The sequence below is a fragment of the Nelusetta ayraudi genome, unplaced genomic scaffold (genome assembly GCF_046127955.1).
Source record: "Nelusetta ayraudi isolate G7.1 ecotype Tasmania unplaced genomic scaffold, CSIRO-AGI_Nayr_v1 ptg000033l, whole genome shotgun sequence".
Taxonomy (NCBI): Eukaryota; Metazoa; Chordata; class Actinopteri; order Tetraodontiformes; family Monacanthidae; genus Nelusetta; species Nelusetta ayraudi.
Genome location: NW_027466083.1, coordinates 3622356 through 3636818, shown reverse-complemented (window position 1 = coordinate 3636818; position 14463 = coordinate 3622356). Strand labels below are relative to the sequence as shown.

Genomic DNA, 14463 nt, shown 5'->3' with positions numbered 1-14463 from the left:
TTTGTCTGTGGAGTTTTCGAGGGCAGGAGACACTCAGCCGAGCACCAGTGTTCTGAAGTTTTCCCCTCAGATGAAGAAGGTCACCTCCATTACGCCTAAAGTCAAACAAGAGCTCCTAATAGCTGTAGTCTAAAAGTCTTTGGGGGGGAAACGAGGATCTTTGTAGTTTCCACAGGTGGGGGGGTCTTAACCTGGAGGTGTGTAATTAAAAGGTGCAGCCGGTCTGATTAGACTTTTTGTGCCGGGATGGACAATCTCTGAGGGAAGGTAGAGGGCAGGAGCACTCCGGTGGGGAAACGAGGGGGCGGGACTCGCTCACACCGCCGGCAGAGGTCACGGAGGCAGTCAAGAAGCTTCCCCCGCTGCAAGGAATGGAGCACAGACGAGACTTAGAGTATGAACTAAAGAGTTGGCTCTAACAGCAGGGGTATCAAAGTGCTTAGAGTCCACCTGTAAAGTTTATGGCAGGGCGCTGCAGAAGGAGGATTGAAGCCTCATCTCAGATTCCCGTCGAACAACACAGGATTGGATTGGAGCCATTGCAACAGCGCACAAGCTGGACATCACACCGAGGACGTCCTGGATGAGCTACAAGCAGTGTGTGCGAAGTGTGAAATAAACAAACAAACAAGGAAACAGAAGGAAAGCGATGTGGGTCTTTTCCTCAGCGGTGCACGTATTTTTCCTCTTGTGCTCGTCTTTGTTTGCTGTAACTTGCCAAAGGACGGACGCTTTGTTGCGCTGGGAAAATGCCAAATATTCTGAGGGAAATAAAGAAATAATAAGAAAAAATAAGAGCCTGTCACAGGCCGGTCAGCTCGATTTGATTCCGCAGACATCGAGGATGGAGAGCCAGGAAGGAAACATTTTTACGTAATGAAAGCGCCGCCACTTAAACTCTTTCATAATCGATAACGTCAATCAAAGCGTTGATGGCTTCCTGCGCGCCGTGCCGCTTCAATCAAGTCTGGCATTCCACCGATGTAATGATGAGCTAAGACAGCCTTCTGATTTAATCATCTGCCTCTGCTTTACAGTTCACTGTGCACTTCAAAGGTCAATCTCCCGGGACTAACCAGATTAAATGTTTGTCCGCTGCACTCGCTCAAGACCCCGTAAAACCCGAGCATCATGGGATGGCGCGGGTCAAGTGTAGCGTGTTTCACTGAGCGGCAGACACAGAGATGCAACGTCCCGCCAGGAACGTACCATCTGAGCTCCGGCGGAAACCAGCGTCTCCAAGCAATAAATGAATAAAAATATATACATATGTGTTGCTGGCAAATGAAAAAACAACAACAATAATGCATAAACATTTTTGTGCTCCTGTCGTCGGTTTCCTAAAAGTAGAAGTTGATCTATTGCAACTAATCTCCGAGACAGACTGGGGCGCAGCAGCCGGTAAAAACCTCCCAGCCTGGCAGGACTTGGCAGCATGTGGTGGCAGACTGAGCAGAACAGCATTTTTAATGTGGAGGAAGAGAGAGGGGAAATGGGCGAGCGCTGCTGATGTGTATCCTAAAACTGTGTGTGTGTGTGTGTGTGTGTGTGTGTGTGCGCGCGCGCGCGAGAAGGGGTTTAGGAAGGGTTTGGCTCGCCTCAGGCAACACGTCCACAAAGTGCATTCGGAATGCGAATTGTGCTGACCCCGGTTCAGACCTGCTCTCCAACAAAAGGCTCGCCGGCAGAAGTTCATCCGCATGTGCACACACACACGCACACACACACACACACGCACACAAACAGACTTTGCCGAAGAGCTCAAACACTCTCTTGGGTTAATTACACTAGATAGTTGGGTAAGGCTGCGTCGTTTTTTTTTTTGCGAACAGCCTGAGGTGGATTAGCGGCCCCCTTGTAAAAAGAATTAACAGGTGGTTGAAAAACATCTACGGTAGCACTAATAACCTGCATCACTGACTTGAGCAATCAGGCAGACAGATTCCACTCTTCCGCAAAATGTCAAGAGTCAGCTGAACGTCAGGAAGTCACGTGGCCGAGGCCGAGCTCATGGGGTATAATTGTACGTCTCCCAAATAATATCAGCTTTGCATCATTAAACGCGCCTCGGGGCGGATGTTGGATGAAAAAATAGAAAAAAAGAAAGAAAAGCCCTTGACTGCAAAGTTTGTTCTCCAAACAGGAAATGAATCAACATTCAAAGAGACGAGCACAGACATCAGCGTTAAAAAACACACATCCGGGGGCAAATCAGACTATTTTTCTCATTTTCTAGCTGCCCTGTTCAAATGCGGCACAGCGATAAAAACAAACCCGCTGCCTCTCGCCGTGGGAGATGTAAGGATAGTTTCATTTATTTATTTATTTTTGTCTGGTGTGCTTTGGATGCCAGTTGACAAAGAACATCCATCCAAATGGCTCGAGGTCACCGCAGTGACACTGTTCACCAGCCAACCCCACCCCACCCCATCTCCCCCGCCCCTCCCCGCCTCTCGTACTGCACGCTGCGTGGTACCACATCACAAAACCTCCCACAACACAACGCTCACTGAGGAAAATGGTGGAATGCTTCGGAAGGGAAGGAAAAAACAGGAGGGACACACCTGAGGCCACACCTCCAAGCCTGCACATGACAGGGAGTGTGTGCCAGAAGGTTAGTGTGGCTGTCAGGACGACTGTAGTTCAGGAGGTGGAGCTGGTTCGGTCAACAACACAGTGTCTGCCGTTGTGTCCTTGGGCAAGACACTTTACCCACACAGCCATGTACGAATGTGAGTGAATGTTTGGTGGTGGGAGGGGCCGTTTGGAGCAGATTGGCAGCCGTGCTTCTGTCAGTCTGCCCCAGGGCAGCTGTGGCTAGACGTGTTGTTCATCAGCACCAGAGTGAGTATGAATAATGGCTCAATGTGAAGCGCTTTGGGTACCTAGAAAGGAGCTTTATTGTTAAAGTGTTTTTTCCCAGAAAACCTGAATTTCAACCTCCCGAGAATTTGCCTGCGTGAAAGATACAAACTCCCAGTTTCTGAAGCTGTGTGGAAGCATTAAATGAACTGTCCTCGGTACCATTAACAGAGAGGAGAAGGAATAATTGTCCCATGAATCTATCGGTAATTACGCCTGTCACACACGAGACTTTCAGAGGGCAGCCGCTTTTTTAAACGCTCAAAAGTTAAAATCCTTTTCCGCCTAAGTTGCCACGCGTTGAGTAGAACCAGTGGCAGGTGTTCCCAGAACAGCATGCTGATTGGTTCATGTTAACACTTAACGTTTAAGTCCAACTAAGCCATTGGATTGGACAAGAGGCATTCCCTGAGTGCTTATGTGTTTTACTTTCCAGGATCGGGTCTATAAAAAGGTATAGTTATAAATAAAAGGTGGTTTCACCGCTACCAATACGTTTTTATTTGTAGGACAAAAGGGATTGTGTTAAAACCGCGGTCCCCAACCTTTTTAGCACCACGGCCCGGTTTAATGTGAAACAATATTTTCACGGACCGGTATGAACACACGATCGTTGAGCGTTAGATGGACGTAACGGAGAGAATCCCGAAGTTAATTATTCTTTCTGTCTGGCCCGGTACCAAATGACCCATGGACCGGCACCGGTCCGCGCCCCGTTGGTTGGGGACCTCTGTGTTAATAAAAATCCAGTGTCAGTCTGCACAATTCACAATTCTAGCAGCAGGACAGTTCTTCCCGCCTCAGTCGTATCTAGGTGTGAAGTATCTGACACGAGTGTGGCGGCGAGTTCCTGTTGATGGTGATGTCTCACTGCAGTCAGCTGGATGTGCACTGTGGCAAACTTGAACCTTGAATTTACTAGCCTGAGGTGTTTAAGCGGAGTCCAGAACCAATCAAAACGAGGGAGTCAGCGATGATTGTCATCGCTATGGCAACGACCAGCAGGACCGCAGGGGGTCGGGTGGAAAAACAAACGTGGACTCGCTGCGGCGTTGGATTCTACAGGAGGCTTCACTTACGACCTACAGCCAGTCGGGTCTGATTGTGGAAAAATCTTGTAAGTTATCAATTAGTTAAAAAACAAATTTGTCTTTTATCAGTGCCGTCGAACAGGAGTGAAGTTTGTGGAGCTGCTACGCTAAAAGTGCTGCTAAAGATGCTAAACGTGGTGCTGTGATGTGTCACACCATTGATGATGTGCAGTACAAGGGCACTTTCCCTCGCGCATTGTTGCTCAAGCGGTTTAGTTTTGGTGGAAAGTGATCTGAAACGCTTTAGGATGTCTTTTCTGGGAATTGCCAAAAAGCGAAACAAACAAAAAACCCAACACCAACAACAACAACAACAACAACGCACTGTGACGCTAATCTTATACAGACTGACTTGTTACGCACATCACATTTCTGCAACTGTAGCATCTGCGCTTTGTGCAACATGAGCCGGCCGCATTCAAAGCGGTTGTCGCTGCCGATGACAAACCTGTGGAGATTACTTCTTTAAATCCACAAATCTCCGCTGCTCCACGCAGCCTGCCATTGTTTTTTTACCCAGCTCATTGTTTGTCTCCATCGCCGGTCCATTTCCCCGCTCCCAAACTGTCACTTAACAGCGCTGGCGCCAAAGGAACAGACTGGCACAGTTAGCGACTGGCCAGTAAACACAGTGGAAAAGGACATGCCAAAGAGCCAAATGTCTTTTTCGCAGAGTTAGCCCAGAAAAAAATAAAAATAAAATTTGGGTAAAGAGTGGCCCGTCAGACAGCAGAGCTCATATAAATGCAAATGCTCCTCTGTAAGAGTTGGATGTGTAAAATGTGAATATAAAGGCCTGTGTGCAGGAGATACTTGGTGTTTATGAGACGTGTTCGCTGCTTTGTTGTTTTTTCGTTTTGATCTTTCTCCTTTTTTTTTCTGCAGCGAAAGCAGGACACATGGACAATAAATGGAGATGAGATGGGTGTAACGCAGCACAGTAAGCCTCTCAAAACGAAACCAGACAATCTGAAGTACGTCAGGGGAAAGAAAACATGCTTTCCTGCCGTTGACACTGCAAAACATCTAATAAGCTACATTTTTATTTGATAAAATCATCCAATTTTACGTTGATCAAGTGCCCAGTGAGAACTCCCCGCTGCCTTTTTCATTCCCCCTGCAGCAATTGCGATGTGGTCTGAGTCAAAGAGGTCTGCGTACACAGGAAGGCAGGCCAAGGAAGAGGCGGAGCACAGCTGATGGTGCCGCGGCCCACGGTTGCGCAGCGGCTGGAGGCAGGAACTCGCAGCGACACTTGTCTTAACTGAAAACTGGTGCTGCTGGTCTTTCATTTTCGTCCTACATCATACAATGCATTTGTTTACTTATACGTAAATTCTACCTTCAATTCCTTTTCAAGAAAATGATGTGTGACCCTGTTGTACCAACTAGCCGTCTTTTCCAGGGACCTGACCAGTGTCCTCTCAATGGCCAGCAGAGCTGGGCTGCTGAAACTGCCTTTGCTTATTGTATTGTGGGTTCAAGACTTGAGCTGCTTTAAACAGGAGAAGCTCCTCTCTACACCTGTAGATGGAGCTCCAATGGTTGCCACTAAGACAGCAGTTTGTACAGCTGAGGTATTGCACTGTCCAACTCCAGGTCTTTCAGAAACAGCAAGAAATCGCACAGCTTTCCTCTGTTGCCCTGCTAGTCCTGGTTTGAATGTAGGACTTGAAGCTCAGACCTCAGTCTCCCTGAATCAAAGCCATAACTTTTTAGGACACTCATATTATCTGCCATTATGTGAAGCTTGCTGGCAGCTAGCTCGCTAGCTGGAGCTACTGCACGAGGCTCGTGTGAAATGTGACCGCCTGTGAGAGCTTTGTGACGGGGGAGAGGCTCAGCAGCTCCCGTTGTGTCAGAAGTCAGAGTCTCCAAACACAAGCAGCTACAGTCTACAAAACACCAGTAATAGATGCTAGAATTGTCGCTAGACGTTTCTAACAGAGACAACGTCGCTAAGAGGATCTGTAGAGTCTCAAAACAACTCAAAACACTGTCAATCAAAAAGGGATTCAGCCTCAAACAGATCATCCAATCATCATGCAGAAGCCGAGCGTCCGGGCCAGCCGAGGCCAGCCCACTGCTCCATAGACCCCCAGAGACGCTGAGCGTCCGATGGGCGGGACAAAGCCCAGCATGTATGCAATGACCGTCGAGTTTCGCTGCAGTGGAACAACCCAGCCTGTGCTTCTCCATTGAATTCAATAGACGCTCAGCGTCTACACGGTCTCAGCACTGGGACGCTGCGGGGATGAATGAGAAGGAAGTCGTGTCAGTTACCTGCGATAAGTCGCTGATTCTGAACAAAAGATGAACGCGTTCCATCGCATATTTAGTCAATGAAATGTACACACAACAGTACATATTTGACCATTTATTGTCTGACATTTTGGGGGAAGCTGAGCTTCCCTTGCAGTCTTACAGCAATCGCCTCTGGTCAAGAGTTATATACTCCTCTACAGGAAAAAAAACAAAAAGAAAACAAAACTCATCCACAAATCTGTGGAGAGGCAGCAGAAACCTTTATTCAGTGGACACAATGGGGAGCATCTGAGAACACAGGCTTGTGCCTTGACCTCTCGTCAGCTGGATTTGCTCGGAAGCATCTTGGGAACAATGCAAGGTGCAGAGGTTTGGGTGCAGCGAAGCACTGGGCTACTGTGACTGTGAGGAAACAGTCCAGACTGGTCAGTATTGCCAGTATTTGGCGTCATTGATAAAGTTGCTGTGGACATTATCATTATGTGAAAGTGGGAAAGCTCAGCAAATTAAAAGGGCACGTTCAGGCAGTGTACAAGCAGCCGGCCACTTCATTGGGGACAGTGTTCAGCTTGTTAGCAAACAGCATATCAGAAAATCACATGGCAGCAACTCAAAGCTGGCATGCTTGGTAGATGCCTTGTTGATGTCAGGGGTCAGAGGTCACTGGTTGGAGACAATGGAAAGGAAGAGGAACTCAGAGCTGCAGAATAGCATCTCTGAAGGCACAGCGCCTCCAACCTTGAGGCAGCGGTCCGGCCTCGAAGGCCAGAATCATGTGGGAGAGGAACAGTTGTGACATCATAAAAGGCTTATTTTTTAAGAATTACTGCATGTTTTCCACACACACAATACCAATACCAGTATGTGATTACAAACTATTATTATTCAAACTCTTTCTTCAACATGAATCTGAAAGGGACTGGACCCATTGCACAAATCTGAGCCAAGTGAAGCACAGAAATGTGAGTCATGGCTCCGCGTGCACGTGCTGAACTCTTATTTCTGATGTCACAGCAAAGCAGGACAAAGAAGCAGAGAGGGAGGAACAGTTGTAACATCATAAAAGCGTTGTTTCAAAAGATTGTGCGCACACTTTCTGAAAACAAAAGACCCGAGAGACGGAAAGCGGAGGAATTGCTTACATTCTCCCTTCCCTTCACTGCTGGATGACACTCTTGGCTGTGGAGGTCTGAGGGCTGCACCAGGTATATTTTTAGCCCTGCAGGCGCATGCTGATGGAGGTGCTTCCCCTGCTCCCAATTAACACTAAAAGCGATGCAGCGTGTGCATCAGCAGCTACCTCCTCAGCACGCCCAGCCAGCCGGGTCGTTGATATTATCTCACCGTGCTCCTGCGTCAGCGGCCGGCCAAGAGCATGGAAAATGTTCAATAGGGAGTGGCAGATAAACTTTCGCCTCCTCTCTGACCCCGGCGCCTCGTCAGCCCAGCCGTGACTCACGCGGTGGCTGAACTTGAACTCTCCCGGCCGGAGTCCTTGAAAAAGTTGCGAAGTGTTCGGCGGACAGCGTGCTGATCAATAGCGGAGCCTCGACTCGACTGCAGCGGCTAAACTGAGGGCTCTGAGGATCAGTTGCTGTCAACGTGCACGAGCTGCTGCCGCGATCATCACACATGATCTTTTTTTATTTTTCCAATTTTTGGAGACACCCACCTCTCCAATACCTGGCACATGTGAGGCAAAAAAAAAAGTGTTTTCATAACCCTACATTAAGTTGAGTTCGCAGTGAGGGGAGCAAAGAGATTTTTTTTCATTATTATTTGCTTGTTTTCATGAGCTGACATTTCCACTTCTTTTATTCCCAGTGTAACTGCATTCAGCAGTTCAGAAAATGTGAGTCTGTGTTTTAAAAGCAGAAACTTGCGACAACTCATACTGCAGCAGTGCCCTTTTTATCCAAGTCAAATTAATCTTATGGGAGACTATTAAGAAATAATAAAGACACTTTGACTTCGACTTTTGACAGTGAAAACGGAACATTTCTACGAGTGTTTTTAGTAACATGTACAGGACTTCCTTGATCAAAAGGAAGCACTCTCATTGATCGCTGTCTCTCTCGCTCAGCCGTCCCCCCAAGGAAAACTGCTGCCCACAGTCAAACCTCACAGGATTTCAGATCTTTCCAAAATTCTTTGGCCCCGAACTTCTGCTACAATCTGCCATTTCCTGTCACGGGTTTGTCTCCAGAGCCGTTTACATCAATTTGCTAATTTGTGTTGGTCTCGGAAAAATTATGGAAAAATTACTTGGCAGTACACATTTTTGAGTGTTTTTCCTTCTTCTTCTTCTTCTTCTTCTTCTTCTTCTTCTTCTTCTTCTTCTTCTTCTTCCTCTTCTGACGTGGGCTCTGGCTCGCAGCACATTCACTTAGCCTGACAAAAGACATCACACAGGCTACGTAGCACATTCAGAGGCCAGTTATTATTCCGGCTACGGTTCACTTTGTATGATGCTTGTCGCATCTGTCTATCATTTTGCCGTGGGAAGATTGGAAAATGAACAGTGAATTAGAGGGGGGGGGGGGGGGGGGGGGTGCATCCTTAAAAAAATCCATTGTAGTGACAAAGCTAATGCAGAGGCTGTAAAATAGAAAAAAAATTGTAATTCCAGAGTTGCTGTGATTGTCAGGTGTGAAGAGAGAGGAAAAGTGCTAGGAAGCGAGTTGTCTGTCTCTCTATCCATCCATCTATCTATCTATCATTGATCTATCATCTATCCATCCATCTATCTATCTATCTATCTATCTATCTATCTATCTATCTATCTATCTATCCATCTATCTATCTATCTATCCTTGCAGATCAGTGGAGAGCAGGTTCTGAATATCACAAAATCATACATTGCAGATCCCAGCCTCATACTAATAACAAAAGAAAAGTGCCGGTTCTTTTTATAAAAGTGGCCCCAGACTGAACAAGACTACCAATATGTGATTTCAAATTATTATTATTTAAGAGAAAGAGACATGAGTTACAGTTCTGCACACTTGCACACAACTCTTATTTCTGATGTCACACCAAAAGAGAACATAGAAGCAGAAAGAAAGAAAGAGAGAGGGAGAGAGAGAGAGAGAGAGAGAGAGAGAGAAAGGACGAGGCCGAATAAAATGCCTGCGTTCTTGAGGCTCTTTCGGCATCACAGAGTGTGGCCGTGACACCGAAAATAAACAACTTTTTGCGAGACACTGGGGAGTTTGAGGTTCTTGGTGGTGGAGCAGAACCACCGGCCGTAAATCCCTCCCTCATCCTTTCACCTGACAAGCCTTTTATCACATCACAGCACTGTGGTGCACTCCTGTCACCGCTGTCTGCATGCCGACTTCCCCCACGAAAATACAGCCAAGTCCCAGAGCATGTGCCTGAACAGGGGGGGAAAAAAAAAACAACCCAGATGCCTAATTATGCAACAGCCAAACACCACTTTGGAAAAAGTGGCTTTCAGGCAATTTATTCTAAGTGCAGTTCCAAAAAGGAAGATGCTTTAATTTGATGAAAGTAAAGCAGTGCGGCCCTTAAAAATGGAATATGTTTTTCTTTCAACACTTCCCTCTGATGTAACTCCAACTCTGCCGTCCCTGATGTATATGGTAATAGGGTCATGTCATCTGGTCATCGCATGATCTGGAGCCATCTGCTCGATGCGTTGCCTTGTGTAATAAGCGACCTGGGCTTCTATCTATTTGCAATTTTAGACGAAAGTGGTGGTCGGAGCAAACAGCACATTTCTCAGTATTTCTTCATGTTCTTTCTCAGGAAGCCATAGTAACTGGCAAATAAATGTAAAATACAGCTTAAAATGGCATGGGAGAGTTGTTATCATATACAATTTCTTCCGACTATCATAGAAAATTCTAAGTGGGTATGCTCTCTGGCTGAGGCATTGGGGCCTAAATGCCTTCGGCTAGGTTCAGTCCAAACTGGTTAGCTTGTCTTCCTCCTATAACCTTCACTTAGTCCTCTCCAGCCTAAGTGAGCCGACCTTGAGTTCACATAGCTCACATTAGCTTTGATTGGCTGCCATCGGCTTCGTCTAGCTCACATCAGCTAGTGTTTGTCAGCATTAGTTTCAGTTAGCTCACATAAGCTACAATCAGCCACCTAAACCTACCTCTGCGGCTCAATTTAGCTGTCATCAGCTTTGTCTAGCTCACATCAGCATTAGCTCCATGTTGTCCATTCTTTATAGCCGATTTCAAAATGATTCCATTGCAACCCCGGTACTCTGCCATTCCCATTGTGTTGCAAAAAAAAAAAAAAAAAAAAGAAGCAAAACGAAAACATTATGCCCGGACCATTTGAGAGAAGAAGAGGATTGCGACTCAGAACAAATAAAGATCTCTGCCAAGAAAAAGATCTCTTTATTCAGCCGAGAAACGGCAGCACGACTTGAGCCACATTTCTGAGGCATGACACGCAAGCCACCAAGCCCTGCAGCCCAAAGTTGTGCACACGGATGCGCCCCTCTGCATAAACTGGCATTTACACGAATGTGGAATCCCTAAGATAAACATTAGCACAAGCGGCGCGCGGTGGCACTCGCGTTGGGAGATGAGCGACTCTGATACGTCCGTGTCAACACAGTCACCGTCTCTGAACGGGGCGGGATGATGAAGGGCAGAGAGGCAGCGTGCCAAACGCGCCCAGACTTTTGCCGAGTCCAAACATTACTGCACGCATGCATATATGCATGCCCGCATGAAATGCTGCAACCGCTGTGATGCCTCTTCGCTCAGGCTCCCCCGCGGTACGAGCAAAGGGAAGACAAGGAGTCGTGGTATTTGAGGGAGAACTCACCCTGAAAACATTTCCCTTTGTCTTTCCTCCCCATTTATCCGGGCGCAGCCGAGGATCCCAGAAGGGGACGGAGGGGACGCGTCCCTCCCCATCTACTGAAATAATAAAGCCGCCTCCTGCCTAATAAATTATTTGCATGATAGTTATGTAATATAGGGTGTATTTATAAAAGAGGTCACATCCACTTTTCACATAATTCTAACTTTTAAAGGCTGCTGCTCACGCCGCTCTGAGACGTGCAGCGGTGCAGAGCGGGGCTGCGTCACGCTCCAGTCATCTCTTCCGCTCCTGACAAACAAGGCTTGGGCGCAGGTTCGTGTTTAAAAACTATATAGATCTGACCTGCTCTCTACCTTTTAGTGATGGGCCATCTACAACCTGGCCGGCCAGATGGATCGTTTCCTGAATCCTTCCTGAATTTATCTCCATCTGGTGGAGGGTCCGTAGAGGGTGTTTGAAGAGGAGAGGCCAACCTTACATAACTTGGGAGGGTGATTGGCACAACCGCGTGTCAAATCATTTGCTGCTGGTTAAGCTCGCTCGAGGCTACCCACTACTGCATGTGGATTTTAGCTGAAAATAATGGGTTTGCCCGCCGGGAAAAGACGTCTGCAGTTCACATTGCAGCCACTGTGAGGCTGGAACTATATTTGCAAGAGCTGAGCCACGGTTTTTCGAAGACAACGAGGGCTTTGTGGTCAGGGAAGTAGCAATGGCAAGCATGCATGCTTAGCGTGAGACTGCGGTTAGCCTCTAATCATGACTCGTCCCTCTGAGCCGTTAGAACGCCGTCATTTATAAAGCAATCATATGCTTATTGGTTTACGGAATTTCATTTAGTGCTCCAGTTGCGCCTGACTGCCACTCGTTTCTGGGAAGGTTCTCCTAAAGCTGCATGGACCGCCGTGAAGCATAAAGTTGTATAGAATTTAAAAAAAAAAAAAAACTTAATTGGCTGTCAGTTAAATAATGCCTAGCTGAGAACACGAGGACCCTGCGTGTGGTAGGTGTTTGGCCTTAAGTATGTGCAAGTACAAAAGACGTGACGGCGCATCAAATGGATTTGTTCCCCACAGAATTTAATTGCATATAAATGAGTAAAAAGCGGTGGCTCCCAGAAAGCCTCCGTGAAACAATGAAAGCAAAAACAAAAAATACTTTGATTATTCGGCGAACAATGTGAATTGTGTTCTGTTTTATTATTGAAGAAAGTCTGTCGGACACGTCTGCTTTTACAGTGGAAGCTGCTTTTGTGTATGCGATTTTGACTCAAACACGTTGTAAACAGTCTGTAAAAAGCTGTGTCTCAAGGTTGGTGACAGCCAGATACTTTAGGGATGCCGCTGAAGGAGGGTGTTTCTTTTTTCAAAGTAAGAGTCAACAAACAGCAGAATCACATTTGCTAAAATATTTAGCGAGCGTTGCCTACATTTTCCTCCAGGAATTTTCTTCCCCTTTTTTCCCCTCCGTAGCTCTAGAGAAGAGCAACTTCACTCCGCAGTGCAATGCACGCGCACGCGAGAGCTGCACTAATGTTACGTAAACCGGGATCGGAGGTGCGATAAGCTAGAGGAGGCGACCGAAGCTGCTTTAGCTTTAGCGTGTTTTCGGCGATGGCTCCGCTTGGGAAAGTGAAATCTGCAGTGTGCTAACCGCTAGCAAGATACTTTTGTTATGTTAAAATTGTTAATCCCGCATTCTACCCATCTTCACACCCTAATTATACAGTTTGGACTGAATATTTTGTGCCCGGGTTTTAGCTTCTTGCTAATGGTAACGCTGAAAATGTGTGAAGCTACACGTTGGTTAGCGCAGCGCGGACGGTTGTGGAGTTTGTTTGTTTCCGGTAGGAACTGATGGTTTGTATTCATTATATACATTTTCTTATTGTGTTTATTGCACTTTGTATTATTGTTTTCACTGTGTCCGCCACCTACAGGACTTTGGATCTGTTGTACTAATACAATGTTAGTAGACATTCTACTCTTTTCTGCTCTTTGTTGGACTTTTCACACGCTTGGAATGGACCACAGAAGGCAGTGACTGCCTCTGCGGGCAGAACAAACACCTGTGGCTGTCACTGGTGTAACATAATCAAGGTTTAATCTCCAGCACTGCATGTCTGAGCAAACATTTTTTTGTGCAGCAAGCAGTAAACAGCAGTAAAGGACGGCATTTTTTTTTTTTACCATTCCTACAATGTTCACTGACAGTCTGGAGACACGCAATTGTTCAAAAAACCTTTGTGAGTTTCGGTCAATACAGGAACTTTAAGAAACGTTGAACGTCAGGGATACAGACCACTTTGTGTTGCCACCAAGCCTTACAGCGCAATAATAAAGTGCAAGCCGGCGTCTCACAATCTCACACACACATACTGACGCACGTTTGGGTCTGCGTTCTTGCTCAAGGACACTTTGACACGCATAATGAATAGAGCTGAGAATCCAACCGCGTCCCCCAGGAGCGCCACGAGAGTCAATTCACCTCCTGAATCACTGCCGTCCCTGCAGAATCACCGGGAGTTTGAGCTCAGAAAACACTGTAATGATCTTTGTATAATCAAAGTCCCAGAGTTATAAACCTGATGACTGGTGATGCTTATAATTCAACACACATCTGCAACTGGGATCCATCATTTGCAAGCTGGAAAGCTCGTCGTGGCTGAGAAACACGCCGACGCCAGTGTTTGCTCTCTGACACACGGGGAGCTCATTGAATAAGGGAATAACTTGCAGGTAATATCATGCAGTCAAAATTGGGATTTGTTGTGTCTTTTATGCTTTTCTCATTAGAGTTTGACTTGAGGCTTGTTTATACTCATCAACTCTACAACAAAACAACTCAACGAGTCTGTAATTAAAACTAGATAGCTGTTGAGTCACGGAAAGGGCTCGCCAAGCCACAATGATTGGATTGGAGAGTAGGGGCGTAGGCAGAAAATGGTGTCTGGGTGCCATCAATCTCATGTGAACTTGTTTTGTGATATAAGTTTGAGTACATGCTAAGAATGTATCATACTCAGACAAAGACGGGTCAAGCGTGTAGCCAGAAGCTGGCCTATATTGGTCAGTGCCACCAACACGTCACTGTCCTGCCCAGGAACTGACCAGCGTCCCGTCCAAGCCTCCACCTCTAGCAGGATGGGAGCACCCGAGGGGCCATTTGAACTTGTGAAACTGTATCGACCTGAACAAATTGCCTCTGTATTTGCTTATTGTTTATTAAACTTAGCGACACCTCCTTTGAATGGAGGTAAGAATAGAAGCAAGCCACATTGCTCAGTCAATAAATGCCAGGTTGGGAATGGCACAGGACTCTGCCAGACATCAGATTTTTCATGTGAGAAAGTTTGTGGTTTGGCTTTGCTGAAAACTTTCATTAAACTTCTGTCCCTTTGAATCAAGTCTTCTCATCTTGGGCTGTTCAAGAT

At 46.5% G+C, this 14463-nt stretch overlaps 1 protein-coding gene and 1 long non-coding RNA gene across 3 annotated transcripts in view; one reads left to right on the top strand and one right to left on the bottom strand.

Annotated features, from left to right (window-relative positions):
* The window catches only part of LOC142891819 (uncharacterized), an 84803-nt gene that overhangs the window by 34175 nt on the left and 36165 nt on the right, over positions 1-14463 (bottom strand). The window lies entirely within an intron of this gene.
* Positions 1-14463, top strand: part of mtnr1bb (melatonin receptor 1Bb) — a 38550-nt gene that overhangs the window by 13421 nt on the left and 10666 nt on the right. The gene's annotated exons all lie outside the window — the stretch shown is intronic.